At 40.6% G+C, this 14,517-nt stretch overlaps 1 protein-coding gene across 25 annotated transcripts in view; it reads left to right on the top strand.

The window, feature by feature from the left end:
• ZMIZ1 (zinc finger MIZ-type containing 1) overlaps window positions 1-14,517 on the top strand; it is a 458,362-nt gene that overhangs the window by 368,263 nt on the left and 75,582 nt on the right. The window lies entirely within an intron of this gene.

Below are 14,517 nucleotides of genomic sequence, written 5' to 3'. Positions count from 1 at the left end.
CCAATGCCTTGCTGAGAAAAAGATTGAGACAGGAAAAAAGTAGGACATAAGAACAGTAGTGTTGGATCATACCAAAGGCCCATATTATCAATGTGTTTTATCTGTCCAGAAGGTCCCACCAATTAGCTTCTTAATTTGCAAGAGAGAGCACTTTATCTCCACATTGTCAACATCATGCATAATCTAATAAACCTTATCCTTTAAACTTTGGTTCAAAGTTATGTCGCCTGTACTTGAGTTTAAGAGCCAGTGTAGTGTGGTGGATAGAGAAAGTGCACTCAGGAGACCTGGATTCAAATCCCCACTCAACCATGGTAACTCGCTAGAAGGTGGCACTAGTAAAGCCACTCCTTAAATATCTCATATACCTTGAAAATCCTATTAGGGCTGTCATAAACAGATGCCACTTGACAACACATACCACGTATACACAGGGTCAGTTGGGGAGACAAATGCATAGATATTCAAAGTTAATACTAGGTTGGAATTCTTCTTGAAAAAAACTGAATAAACAGGCTGGTGTGTCGTGCATCAGTCCTGTCTCACTATATCTGTTGGCAGGAATATCTTGCTAATAGAATGTCTCAAGAGCAGATCAATCTGCTGCTTCCATTTATTGAACATTTTGCTTGTGGCCAGTTACTCTTTTTTGGTACAGTTCATACAACCTCATCACCGTTGCTGGTCTTTTATGCGTCCATTGCTTGCTCTCTGCTCATCGTTAAGAGCAGGCACTCATTTCTCTGGTAGCTTTCTCACAGAGTTCAGTTTTTAAGTCTGCCATACAAGTTGTGCAATGCTAAATGTTTGCCAAGATCAAATTAATGATATTCCATAATAGAAAGCAGAGTCATTGAAATCATCAATCTTTTCTTTTTGCTCCGACAGACATATCCGGAGCGCTGTAACACTTTCATTCTTCTAGCGTATCTGAGCTGTTTTCCTAATGTTACATTGTTGCTGTGTCTCTCATATGCTAATCAATGACATCCTGTCAGATTGAATGAGGAATCAGTACTTGTAATGAGCTCCTCCTACAATGTTCTGATAAGCCTTTTTAACGTCTAGCAAATAAGGATCTTTCCTTAGCAAATGCCTTAAGTCATTGTGCTCTCTTAAGTTATGTTCCCAAATTAAAATTCTTGCTCGGGAGGAAGCAAATTATGTGGTAGATTTTTTAAAAAAAAGAAGTACCAAAGGGAGAAGAAATGCAAAAGAAACGAGGAAGGCAGAGAAAAGGAGTCCCATATTTCCCACTGAAAGTCAAGTTCCTTCCTTTGTACTGTATCCTGATTCCTGCAAAAGTTACCTGTACCTCTGTGGTTGTTACCTGTTTGTTCTGGAGCTACTTAAAGGGCCAGATATCATTTGCATGTGGAACACTAAATAAATGCACTATTAAAAGAATTGCAAAGGTAGAAGCCTTCACATGGACCTTGTCCTGCATGGGAGCAACTGAGAAGGCCAGGACAGGCCACAGTCTTCCAGACATAATGGCATTCATATATGTCATTTCTTTCCCTGGTTGGGTACTTTTCATATGTATCCTCTCTCCAGCCAGCTCTTTCCCCTACTTGGTGAATACACAGATCTGTGAACCCAGGCACAGATGTTTGGGGGAAAGGCTCACCATCCCGCCTGCCCCTACAAACATGTTAGTAGTATTGACAGCAAATACAGAGTTAGAAATCCAGTGTTTGCCACCAAACATGTCATTTCACACAGAGGTCTTACTTATCATTTGGAAAATTTGGGTCCAGACCCATGTGAGCAAATCTACGTAATATGTGCATATCCTAATGTACAATACACTGTACGTTTAAGAGTAGATGGGACCACAGGAAATAGGTTTGGGACAGAAAGCCATGGGCCAAGATCTGGCAACATTCTGTGTTTCATCTTTAGTTGTTCCATCCTTTCTAGACCTGTTTCAAGACATTCTTTAATCCCTGCTATTCTGTTGAGTTTGAGATTCAGCGTAGACTTTTCATCTTCGGGAAGATCAAGAACATACTGTACTTGGAGATTCCACAGATACCAGATCTCCTTGCTGTTTTCATTCAGGACCTATGCACTGAGGTGCCCTAAATGTCACAACATTGTCAAGTAATATTTTGCCTTCCTGATAATGGGTGATCAAAATCTCTTGACATGATGCTGAGCTCATTTGAGAAACAATCTCATTTACTGTTATTTTCCAAAAAAAAAGTTTCATCTAGTGTTTAAAATTGTCTAGGATTCCTATTTTATCATAGTGAAAGCTGTCCTCCAAATAGAAACCAAATCTGCTCTTATAGCACAGGGCGGACTTTTTTTTTTACTCATTGTTATTGGCTGGTTATGTGTTTTTTATCTTTTGTCTGCTATAGTGTTTCTCCTTGTGACACTTTTATACAAACACACCCGTGTGCATATGTTTGTTTCTTACATTTGTTACCTCCTTTGTTAGGTATAATAATTATGGAAGATCTCTTATTTGGCTGAGGTGTCTCTTGTTATCCGCTCTGCTTCCCAATTAGATATGCTTTAAAACTTCAGTATGCATCTTGCATTCACTGCCAGCAGCCTGTCTGTTTCTAATTATTTAGCCTGGCTAATTTGGACTTTATATACTATGTTAGCTGCTGCTGCTGCTGCTGAGTGCCAGATCTCTAGTGCCAACTACCATGCAACAATGCTTATGTTGAATGGCAATGGTTAGCAATCTGTCTTTGTTCCTTTACATTACTAACCTGTCACTGGATATTGCTGGCTGACATATATAAAAGATTGTGGAGAGGGCCAGATATCACTGTTAGAGTACATGACAAGCTCAAGATCTGTGGCTTTTCCTTTTCAAAAGGAAAAGACCACAGACTAAGACCCAGAATAGCTGCTGCCAGTCAGTTTAGACAGAACTAAACTTGATGGAGCCAGTGGTCTGATAAAGGGAATGTGGCTAGCAATGGTCTGATGGAGGAAAAGATGGCTAATGTTTCTAATTCCTGGTTTCTTAGGTTAAAAATTAATCTAAAGGGTTTGCTATGTCAGTGGTAACAAATTCATATGTTCACATTTATGTCTCAGCTGTCCCCTTAATTCACATATTAAGAAGTTAAAATTAAGAATTAATTTAATCCAATTTACAAATAAAAAGTGAATACAGTGACAGCAGAAATATCTATATTAGCTCCAAACTATGCTAGGGACAAGAATCTGTTTATGAAGCATAAAGCTATGTTTACAAACAGATGTATACGGTCTCTAGGAAAATCTAAGAACTGAAGAGCTGGAAGGGACCCTACATAGCAGTGGAGAAGACTTAAAACCGCAAACAAGCTGCCTCTCATCATTTTTTTGTAATATGTTTCCACAGCATGCAAATATGAAGAAATGTACTAGGGTGTGAGTGCTTTCCTGTGCAAACTGAGCAATGTTTCTAATCAGTGATTCCATCTGGCTTCATGCCTTCCTTGTGCCATTTAGAACTCTTAATTTCCTTCCAGGGCCAGAAATCATGTAGAAAGCATCTACGCTGTACCCAGCCACCTTCTACGTGTGAAGGGTGATGAAGTTGTAAATTGGAGGGGGATGGAGCTAGCACACTTCTTCTCACATATGTGCCACTTATGCACATCCGGAACTCTTTTCCATGATTCCAGGAATCTCAGTGACTATTCAAAATAGTACAGATGTAGAAATAATAAAGTTAGCTTAAGTAGTATATCAAAACAAAATGCCCAAGTTTCATCTGATTCTTTTTGCAACCCCATATGTGGATTTTTGTGCCTGCTTGATGCTCGACTCAGGAAATCTCTGTGGTTTGGCTTTTTTTTTTGTCAGAGCATCACTCTTTTATTCCATGTCCAAGGGATATGGCACATACATTTGTTTCATTCCCTTTGGATCATCACAAAAGTTGGTTTGTTCCAGGCTTTCCCACTAGGTAGAAAAGTAGATTTCCTTCTCCCCTTACTTCTTTCTTAATTTATTTACTCTTTCTTTGTTGTAATATGCCTGATTTTTAAAATAAAGTTTTCAAAGAATGTGAGATGATCAAGAAATGATTTGCCATTTCCACTCCTTGGTCTTGCGAGGATTTGAACCCAGGCCTCTTGAGTCTTTTATTTGGCACTCTCTCCACCACACTGGCTCTCTTGTTCTTTCTATTTTCTCAGTTTTTCTACCATCTCTTTCTGTGGTTTTATTCATTACTTGTATTTCAGGAAGTCAATATTATTTGTGCTGGCCATTTGGGGCCTTTATCTGGAAGGGGCCATAACAGACACTGTAGCTGGCATGTCGTTAGAAGAAGGGCATTTTCCTTCCAAGATTCATGTCAGAAGGCAAATGAAGTTTTCATTTAACTGATAGCCAATCACAGAACAAAAGAAGCTAATTTTTAAGCTATGGGATCAGAAAAGCCTGCGCAGTGGTGATCAGACAATGTTTGACACTTGAGTATGTGCCATTTCTGACATGGGTTTTTCATAATATGTAATTCAAACCACCAAAGACTCTTTTTCTCATGAATGCTCTTCCCGCAATTGCAAGTTTACCACTTCAGGATCCTTACAACATGGTTCTTTTTTATTTGAAAGACAACTTGGTTGATCCTGGAAGCTTTGGGTGACCTCTACCAGGACAAGCAAGGCTATGTTGTTGTTTGGTCTTTGCTTGAGAAATTGCTCAGGTGTTGTGGTCTACACCAGCTGCATCAAGCACTATCCTAAATGAGCAGCTGGATGTTAATGACTTTGGGTTCTGCTGATGTTTTATCCCAGTAGAAATGTGCATGTACTTATTGGCGACCACCAGGTCTTCGGTGGCTCTTTTAATGACAGGATTATCTGGGTTGGCGTTCAAGGTGGTAAGGTTCTTAGTCTCCTTGTGGGGAGGGGATGAAGAGGCTTTCTAAGATTTTGTGCACTTCCTAATAATGGAATCTGACACCTCAATTATGGTTATATATTCAACACATTATTGAGTTGGAAGGCACCTTTCACAGAAAGATTGGTCTTTGTAAGTAATGAGGCTTTTAATGTTCATATTTTCCTGACCCTTATCTCAGAGGATCTCACAGTTCAGTGTGGGCAGCAGCCTTTTTGCTTTCTGTTAGCCTCTTCTTCAGTGCCAGCTTCATCCCCTTCTTCCGCCTTCTGTGTATTCCATATCTCTCAAAGCCACCCTCTTTTTTCAGAGATTGAGATGTCGTTCTATCGGAGAATTGCCCCCAAAACCAATTATCTTTTCTTTCTATTCTGGCTGTCTGTGAAATAGCCCACAATGAAATTTTATACAATACTCTGTTAATGCTCTAGTCAGCAGCTTCTAAGAGAAGCAATAAGAAATAAGGATACAGTGGTGCCTCGCAAGGCGAATGCTTTGTGGGACAAAAACTTGCAAGATGAATGTTTCTATGGACGTGCTTCGCAAGACGAATGTTTTCCATTTTTTGTTCCTGCCTCATGTTTGCTGATTTTTAAATGTTTTTCTATGATGTCTAAAAAGTTTTTTGATTGAAATTTTTGAAATCATCTGCACAATATATATGGCTTTAAAGAGCACTTAATAAACCCTTTGTAAACCAAATTTGACTTTGTTCTGGCTTTTTTGTTTTTTAGATTTCAATGCATTCCTATGGGAAAATGTGTTTCTCAAGATGAATTTTTCACAAGACATTAGCCACAGAACGAATTAAATTCGTCTTACAAGGCACCACTGTATTTCTCTGTAGCCCACATAGCTTCAAGGGAGACTTTCCCTTCAAATGCCCTGCTCTGCCCCAGTCAAACCTTTATATCCCAGAAAGAGAAAGAGCCTTACATGAGGACTCAAGTGCCAGAGAAATACATATCCAGGTGGCATCAGATCAGAAGCTACCTGGTTGTATCCTTGGTGGTCTAGAATATGACAGAGAGAGAGAGAGAGAGAGATCCCCCTCCCCCACAAAAGAGAGCAACAAGAGACAGAAAGAGGTTTGATGACATCACAGGCAGGAGCGTGGCTGCTTCATTGGGATTACTCTTCTTTTCCCCTTTCCCCTTTGGACCATTCAGCCCTTGAATTAATCGGTGTTAATTTGGTTTTGTATATCAAAATGCATATCAGGATTCATGTTTTCCTCTATTTTTCCTTATGCCATCCAGACTGCTTGTATTGCTGTAAAAAGTAATTTTTTTGAAGACAGAGTACAATTTTTTTCAATCCAGGTATCTGACATTAAGCTCTTAAATCCATATTGGCACTTATTGAAAAATTGGCGTGTGGTTTAAAGGTGCTGAGCACCTGCCATTGCATTCACTTCAAGCAGAGTTGTTGTGGCTGTTTAGTGCCTTTTTGAAAGCGCATCCAGTGAGGCTTTACTTGGAGAGTCTAAATATAGATTTTAGAGACTAACTTTAGACTCCCAGATTCTGCCTGGGACAACCAGTAAGCGGCTATCTGGCTGACAGCCAGAGTTAGCAGTGGTAGTGTTAGCAGGGGGGGAAGGGCAGGATCCAGAAAAAGCTGCCCTGCTTCTTGGTCCTTTGGTAATACAGATGTATCATATATCATGTAAAAGGTGTTTGAACAACTGGCTAGAGCAGAAAGCAGCCTCTTAGCACTGCCCTTTCCATGCTTGGATGGGAATGATGAATTGAGTTGTGTTGTCCAGCATTGCTAGAAGATGCTTAAGCTGAAAGAGCTACAGCAGAAGCCAAGAGAGAAAGAGCTGAAGGTGGGTGACAACTACACCAGTCTCCTCTTCATGCTCCTAGTTCACACTCTGTTATCTACTACCATCCCTCTGGTTGGAAGGATTCCGGAAAAGACATGAAGGAAGACAAGCAAAGTCTGCTCGTACAACCAAGCTGGCCTGATTTTGTTATGGGTTTGGATTTTTTGTTTTTGTTTTTTCCAGAGGGGAGTCTCTGTTAGTTCTGTTAGGTTTTATGAATACTGTCAGTCTTAAAGCAAAAAGTAGGGTGCACGTGTACTAAATAAACAAATAAAGGTTGAAATCTCTGCTCAGGAAAGAAATTCAACAAGTGCACCTTGGGTGAGCCACTATCTTAAGCAGATAGGAGCCTTTTGGTATTAGCATTAATTTTTATGTAAGTTGCCACAGCTAATTGCAGCCAATTGATGAAATGCCAGAGTGTGTCTTGATCACTTACCTGGTCATGCAGTCTTGAGTGCACAACTGAGATGCTCCCAATCTCCTCATCCTTTAGCTGTGGCAAGTTACACAAACCGGATGCGAACCCCAATTGTATTTTGGCCAGTCTTCTTCACAGGTTCTGTTGAAGATAAAGTAAGATGACTAACATAAATTGCACCACTGTGGTTAGTTTTCAAAGTGGTCCCAGCCATGAAGTCTGTTTCAGGAAAAACAAAAGTATTGTGGCACCTTTAAGACTAACCAAACCTATTTCGTTGTGAATTTTTGTGGACTTCAGTCCACTTCTTCAGACACATCTGAAGAATCTGAAGAAATGGATTGTAATTTATGGAAGGCCATACTGAAATAAATTTGTCCCAAAAGGTGCTATGTTTTTGCTTTATATGATTCTCTCCCTTGGACTTGGAACATGTTCAGTTTTGCAAGAAACCATGGCGCGGAGACTTCCTGCATCATCTTCGGTGTAACAGACTATGCAGTATGAAGCATTTCATACTTGTAAAAGGCACCACTTAAGGAAAAGGGAGGAGAAAGCCTTTATTTATTTATTTATTGGACTTATATACTGCCCCATAGCGCTACAAGCACTCTCCGGGCGGTTTTACAATTTTTAAAATTATACAGGCTACACATTCCCCCCCCCCCAGCAAGCTGGGTACTCATTTTACCGACCTCGGAAGGATGGAAGGCTGAGTCAACCTTGAGCCGGCTACCTGGGATTTGAACCCCAGGTCGTGAGCACAGTTTTTAGCTGCAGTACAGCGTTTTAACCACTGCGCCACGAGGCTCTTATTGGTTTATCTATACCAGTATAACCATTAACATTTGATGGTACCATAAATTAAAAGCCATCAGTGATGAGCTACATCACAACCAAGCCTTGCCTCTTTCTTTAAAGATTTCCTAAAGCAGTCTTAAAGGAAATAGGGCTCTGCTGTCTATTGAACTCCTGGTGCAGCTTAACCTCAGCAAGAAATTGTAATCCTATTGTGCTTTTCCGGCTGTCTCTTGGGAAGCAGACAGTGCTGAAATGACTGAGTGGTTGTCTTGCCCCTTCCTCACCTGCCTTTATAGCTGTAAATATAGTGTCTGCCTTTAAATAACAGTTTGCCGCACCTTGAAGCACGTTTCTTAACAAGAGGAGGTGATTTAGTGAGGTGATAAACTGTAACTAATACTAGGGTATCATAATAGGTAAATAGATTAGCACCATGAGCCTGGGTATTTCACTTTCCAGGGAGTCCGTTCCTTCATTTAGTAACTCCTAGATGCTTACCGCAGCATTCTGCCATATGGCAAGTGATGTCTGGTGGTTCCAGAATCAATAGTAGTATGTGTCTGCATGGCTTGGTGCGCATTAGCAAATGTAATAGTTATTGTTGGTCCCTGAATGTCTTTGTCATTCATCCCAGGCTCTGACCCTATCCTCAAAGAGCAATTCTACTTCTGTCTAAATTTATGATTAATTCTCCTGATTAGATGGTGTTAAATGTACTATTGTTTTATATCTTAATGATCTGAAGTAGCAGGAAAATGGCTCTAAGCTCTCAATATTAATTCTGAAGGCAGAAACACACATCAGAGAGCCACACCTTTATCTAAGGATCTGTAGAGCCTGCGGGTGGAAAGCTGTAATCAGTAGATCAATCAAGCCAGGCTTTGGTTGATTAATTGGTACAGACCAACTTAAACAGCAGGGGCAAGCATTCATTGGCAAGTTACAATTTAAGAGCACACTTTGGTTTTCTGGCTGTTTCATTTTCAGAATTAACTAGTTGAAAGTGAAAAAAGAATTACCAAAGACCTTTCTTTCTAATAGCAAATTATAACTTTTGCTTGTTAAATGGTGTGACCTCCTTCACATGTTTTAGTATGAAAAACAGGATGTTTTCCACACAGATTTATAATCTAATTTCATCATCCTTTAAATTAGCAATAGCATCCCGATACTCCAAAGTGTGTGTCCTTATGTGTGTGGCTGAGGCTGAGAAAATACTTCCTCAAGGCCACTCAATAAGTAATAAGTTCATGGTGTACATCTTGGGTTACTATGCTACTTAAGTGGGAAAATTGCTTCTCTGAATTATCCTCCTTATACACAAAGGCCTTGCATGTAGAAAAACAGCATATCAGAAGGAAGGATTTTAGCCTAGATTTCCCTGTGGTTTGCTGGTTTTCTGCATTCAGAAAAATGCTTTTGTAGGATGATGAACATAATGTGTTCCAGCCAAAGTCACACCATGTCATTCTGCAGTTCATATATTTGTCTTTCAGATTAGATAATGCACTTCTGGGTTCTTTCTTGCATTGCTCTCCTTTCGATCTCTTTCACACCCAGATCTCAGTCTACAGTGTATAATGCTTTATAGTGTAGATCAGGGGTGGACAAGCTCTGTGTCTTTAGAGGCCAGCCTCCCCCTACACACACAGAGAGAGAGAGAGAGAGGGAGGGAGGTCCTTTTGCAAGGTGCACATACTCTTTTGTGGATGTGGAACTGGAAGTGTTTCCCCCCACACATTATCAAAAAGAAGAAACCTAAAATACCTACTGAAAACAAATTAGCATCCTAAATTTTAGCATGTGTCGAGTTTTACCTCCCATTCTCTGCTAGTCTCTCTCTCTCTCTTGCAAGTTATTCCTTACGTGACTTCCCTAAAGCTGTCAATACTTCAAGTTAGCTGTCATGATGTACAATAAAACATTTGTAGCCAGAGTCGGTGGCGGTGCGGAGCCAGGGTGTCTTTTCATGTTTCAGCCAAATGGGCAGCTTTCTTCATTTCAGGGAAGGAAGTCACAATAGAGAGGGTTCTGTTCTTAATGTTCGGTTTAGCCATGACAAAAGTAATGCAGCGTAACAGTGGGCTGAAATCCAGCCATTTAACGGCAGCAGAAAGTAAAGCTGAGAGGGTCCATCTGTAAAATGTGTACTCTCTGCTTTCTAAGGGGCGGGGGAGAGGGGGGAACGCAGCTGCTTGGCTGCTCTGTGTGAGAAGGAGAGGCTAACTGTTGGCACCATCTGCGGCTGTCCTTTGTGCTAGCTGCTTTATCTGTTCATTATAGTGCAATACTGAGTTTCTCGTGCACTGAGTTTCAAATGAGATGAGATGTGCTTAAATACAACCAGGGCCTAAAAAGCAACAGCCAAGCATGCTAAAGATGAATAGCGCAATCTGTAAATTAATTTTTGGATTGCTTCCTTTGACTTAAATGGGCAGAGGACAGTCATGTTTTTCAAAATCCAGCTGCACCAGATGGAGCTCTATGTGGCCTGTGTTCAGTTTTGTTGGGTCATGTGCAAACTGGCTGTCTTGCCACAAATGACTATTACCTGTCAGGTGGACAGTGGTCTGAAAAGGACTCCAGTTTCCTCCCTGCTGTTTTCTAGTGGCAATCAATCAAAGGTGACAGAACATGCCTTTATATTTAGTCTGAATGCATTCCATGTTTAATCAGTGATACACTTGAGGTCAAGAAGAAAAGAGTACGGGGGGGGGGAGAAACATGTTGGTTTCTATTGGGGCTAAGGGCCAATTTCTTAGCAATGTTTTCAGGTCAAGTATTGGATACATTCAGATTACAATAGCAAAAGCAAGTATTATCCCAATGGCTGTCTTAGAAGCTACATGGCTAAAGTCAGGGTATTCCTGAGCACCTACTGAGGCCTATGTCTGAGCAAAGGCCTGTCTTGTGAGCTTTTGGACCTCACTGTTCCTCATTTTCATCTTCATTATTAATTTATTATTGGAAATATTTGTTGGTTGAATTTATGCCCACCAGCGCTACCAAAACAATATGCAAGAAAATTAAAGAAGCTTTTCAAAAACAGATTAGAAACCATTGTAACAGCAAGTTTTAATATCATTTCTAAAGATCAAAGGCCATATAAAACAAATAAATTCAATTATTAGTCTCAGCCTGAGTGGAGCCATTGAGTTAGTGCAATTACATAAGTAATGACCCAACAGTACTCTATTTAGGACTGGGAATTGGAGTCAGTTTATAATTTTGGCTATCAGAAAGCAGTCCAACAGGTATGGAAGCAACCTGACATCCTAGGACAAAGAGCTCCAAAACTGAGGTTGGTTACAGTGAATTCTCCAGCTTAACATATATATATATAGTGCACAGCACTATTCTACGCAATATACATATAAAACAAAGTATACCTCAGCCAAATGAAGCATAAAACCAATCAATAGGAAACTAGAATAAGCCAACATTAGGCCCTGTTGGTGCAGCATTTTGGAGCAATGGTGCAGGGTTCGAAAAATCAAGAGGGGCAGCCACCCAAGACCTCTTGAAAGAGATGCATCTTTGTCAGCCTCCTACACTTAGGGAGATAGGGACCCAGGTGTAGCTCCACTGGGAGGGGAATTACAGAGCAGTGCCACTGCAGAGAAGGCCCAACATTTTGTTGAAGATTTCTGACCTGCTTTGGGATGGCCATTTGGAAGAGGATTGCCTTGGAGGATCTGGTGGCACAAGAGGATGACCTTGGGAAGAGCTGATCCTTGAGGCCCTCAGGCCTTCTGCAATCCTGTAGATTAATACCCTCATATTTAATTGAGATTGGAAGCAAATTTGAAGCCAGTCCAAGACCAATGCTGTTGTCCCTCATTTACTGTACTGGCCTTCCCCAAATATGTCAGTAACAACAAGAGCAAAAGGATGGAACAGCAGCCTCTGTTTTAATTGTTCTTTTTCAGTAGAATATGACACAGATCTTGCATGGGTCCTGTTCGTTTCCATAACACTTGTCTAATATTACTTCACTCTGGATTTGAATTCAGACTAGTTTTCAACAGTATGGAAAGAGCCACTTCTTTTTCAGTAGTTTCAAGCTTGAACACCAGAATATTTCATGCCCCCGGTTGCAAGTCTCATTGATTAGGTACAAGCAAGAAATTAAGGATTTGATTTCTGTAGCCCCTGAAATTCTATGCTGAAAAACAATAACCATGTGTCTTCCACAAATATAGCTCTATAACGTATCTTGACCCCTCTCAAAAGATGAGTCCTGCTCTAATGTTTTCTGTTTCACAATCACAAAAAAAAACATATACGCTATTTGCTTCTGTGGATACTTCACTGAGGGTGAAATTGCATAAACAGAGACCTCTGGGTGGCACAATTTGCCCTTTGGGGGAAATTATTTCTGGAAAGTAGGGGTACTGGGGAGCTGCAATTTACCCACCCCTGTTTTACAGTTCCATCACTTGAGGTGACCTTTCATTTTTTGCACTGAAGGAGGAAGTGGTGATATGCCCCTGTGTCTTCCCAAAGCCAGCTTACTGGCATTCATTTGCAGAAGCATTAGTCTCCAGATCTACGCTGTAAAATCATTAGACTGCTTCTTCCTTTTATCTTTATTTGTCAAGAGCTTTTTCTATTCATGTCCAAGGAGCGACCTACCTTGCATCAAAGCTGCACTTAAGATGGATGGCTTCCATTCGACTCTGGTATAATTACATTTAGCTTGTGTGGAGGTGATCTACATCGGCTATTTATTTTGACACTGGCTGCATTTTCACTTTACCAGAAGATTTTGTTCATTTTTCTCCCCTTGTGCTTTCCCCCTTGCAACTCAAATGACCACGCTATAATGTTAGGTAGTGATTGTTATCTCCAGGCAACATAAAAGAGAAGGGAAGGAAGGAGAGTGAGCATCCCTATGTTGCTGGCACATTAGTAATGATATTCCAGGGATAAAAGGTGAGCACAGTTTGATCAAATGCTTGTTGACAGATTCCTTGGTTAATAGGGAAACAGCTCACAGTCATACCCTGCACTTATAACACATTAGCCTAGAGCATAATGGGAATGCTGTATTTAAGGGATAAATCTCCACAAATTCACATTTGTTGTGTCTCGTAGGATTGTTCATTTTTCTTTTTTAATAGAGAAGTGGCCTGAAAAATTTCTAAGTGACCATCCCCATTTGTCATGACATCTAGAAATCAATCTCCCCAGTCCTTAACTAGGGCTTGGCAGCTGGACACCTGAAATAAAATCTGTCTGCTGGATCCTAAATAGCAGCACTGGACCTTTCGAGTTTCTAGCCCAGAAGCAAAAGGGTATCGAGAGCTGACGTTAGAATGTGCTGATTTGTATTTTCGGACCACAACTCTGTGCTGTGCTCCTTGGGGAATATGGGGAGTTGTAGTCCAAACACGCAAATCTGCATACCTCTAGCTAATAATGTGTTGCACCTGTAAAGTTACCTGAGTTGGAGGAGGTATTAAATTATGTCTTGAGCCTCCATCCCATGTCAGAGTTTCTGTCCATATCCTCAGCCGTTTCTGTGGTGTCCTCAACACCATGTGCAATCTTTGCCTCCCTCCCTCCCTCCCTCCCTTTCTGAGGCTTTGTGTCGGAGAATTATGATCATTTATGAGTAACTGCCCAATCTTGAAACAACTGGGTCATACTGTAGTTATATAGATAGGAGCCTACAAAGCCTGCTACGAACTAACATGCCAACTTGATCTCCATATCGACTTCGGTAGCATCAGCAGAGACATCCATTAGGGGCTTATTTAACCTATTCTCTAATATGATATGTACCATTCTGTGCCTTTAGTGTCCCCTGCATAGGACAAGTATGACAGTCGCTACGGAAGAGAATAAATGGACCCATGTTTGACTTTAGCAACACACAAAACACAGTATCAAGGCATTTCAGTCTCTCAGGACACTGTTGTTGATCTCCAAATAGCTAATATAGAAAAAGGGAATTACACAGGAAAATTTAAGAGGGAGGTAGCTGACATAGGTTACACCCATAAATTCTAGCATCTGGAAAAGAGCTGGACAAGTTCCAGATGTCCAGGGACTGTACACATCTGCCTTTGGACCTTGAAAGGCTGTGCATGCTCTCCTATCCCATCCCTCAAATCTTTTTTCTTACAATCTTTTATTAATGAATAAAGTTTCCTAGCACCCTGAGGGGTCTGTTGGCCCTAACACATGCCAAAATTACACCATGGCCCTTAGAGGGTACAGGAGGACTTTTTCAGCAGATTTGATTTATTTTATTTTTTCTATATTTGTGGTGTAAGTGGACAGTTTGGGACCAGGGTAGCTAGATGTGGTTCATGGGCTTCATTTCTGTCACTCTTAATCAGAGGCCTAAATAAAGTCTGGGCCTTTTTTAACACATTGTATATACATAAAAACACTGCCTCCTCCCAGTCTTGTGTATAGCCAAAAAGTTGTTTTCATTGGCAGGCCTGTACCTTAGCACAACCAGCTCTTCTGCACTTCAGAGACAACAACTTAACAACTACCTAGCAGCCAATAGACTGTTTACATTAGCTAATTGCTTTCTTTAATGCCAGAGTGTTTATGAGATCAACACTTTGGAAGTTCATTA

This window comes from Pogona vitticeps, chromosome 3, assembly GCF_051106095.1.
Source record: "Pogona vitticeps strain Pit_001003342236 chromosome 3, PviZW2.1, whole genome shotgun sequence".
Lineage (NCBI taxonomy): Eukaryota > Metazoa > Chordata > Lepidosauria > Squamata > Agamidae > Pogona > Pogona vitticeps.
This window is presented reverse-complemented; position numbering and strand designations above follow the sequence as displayed.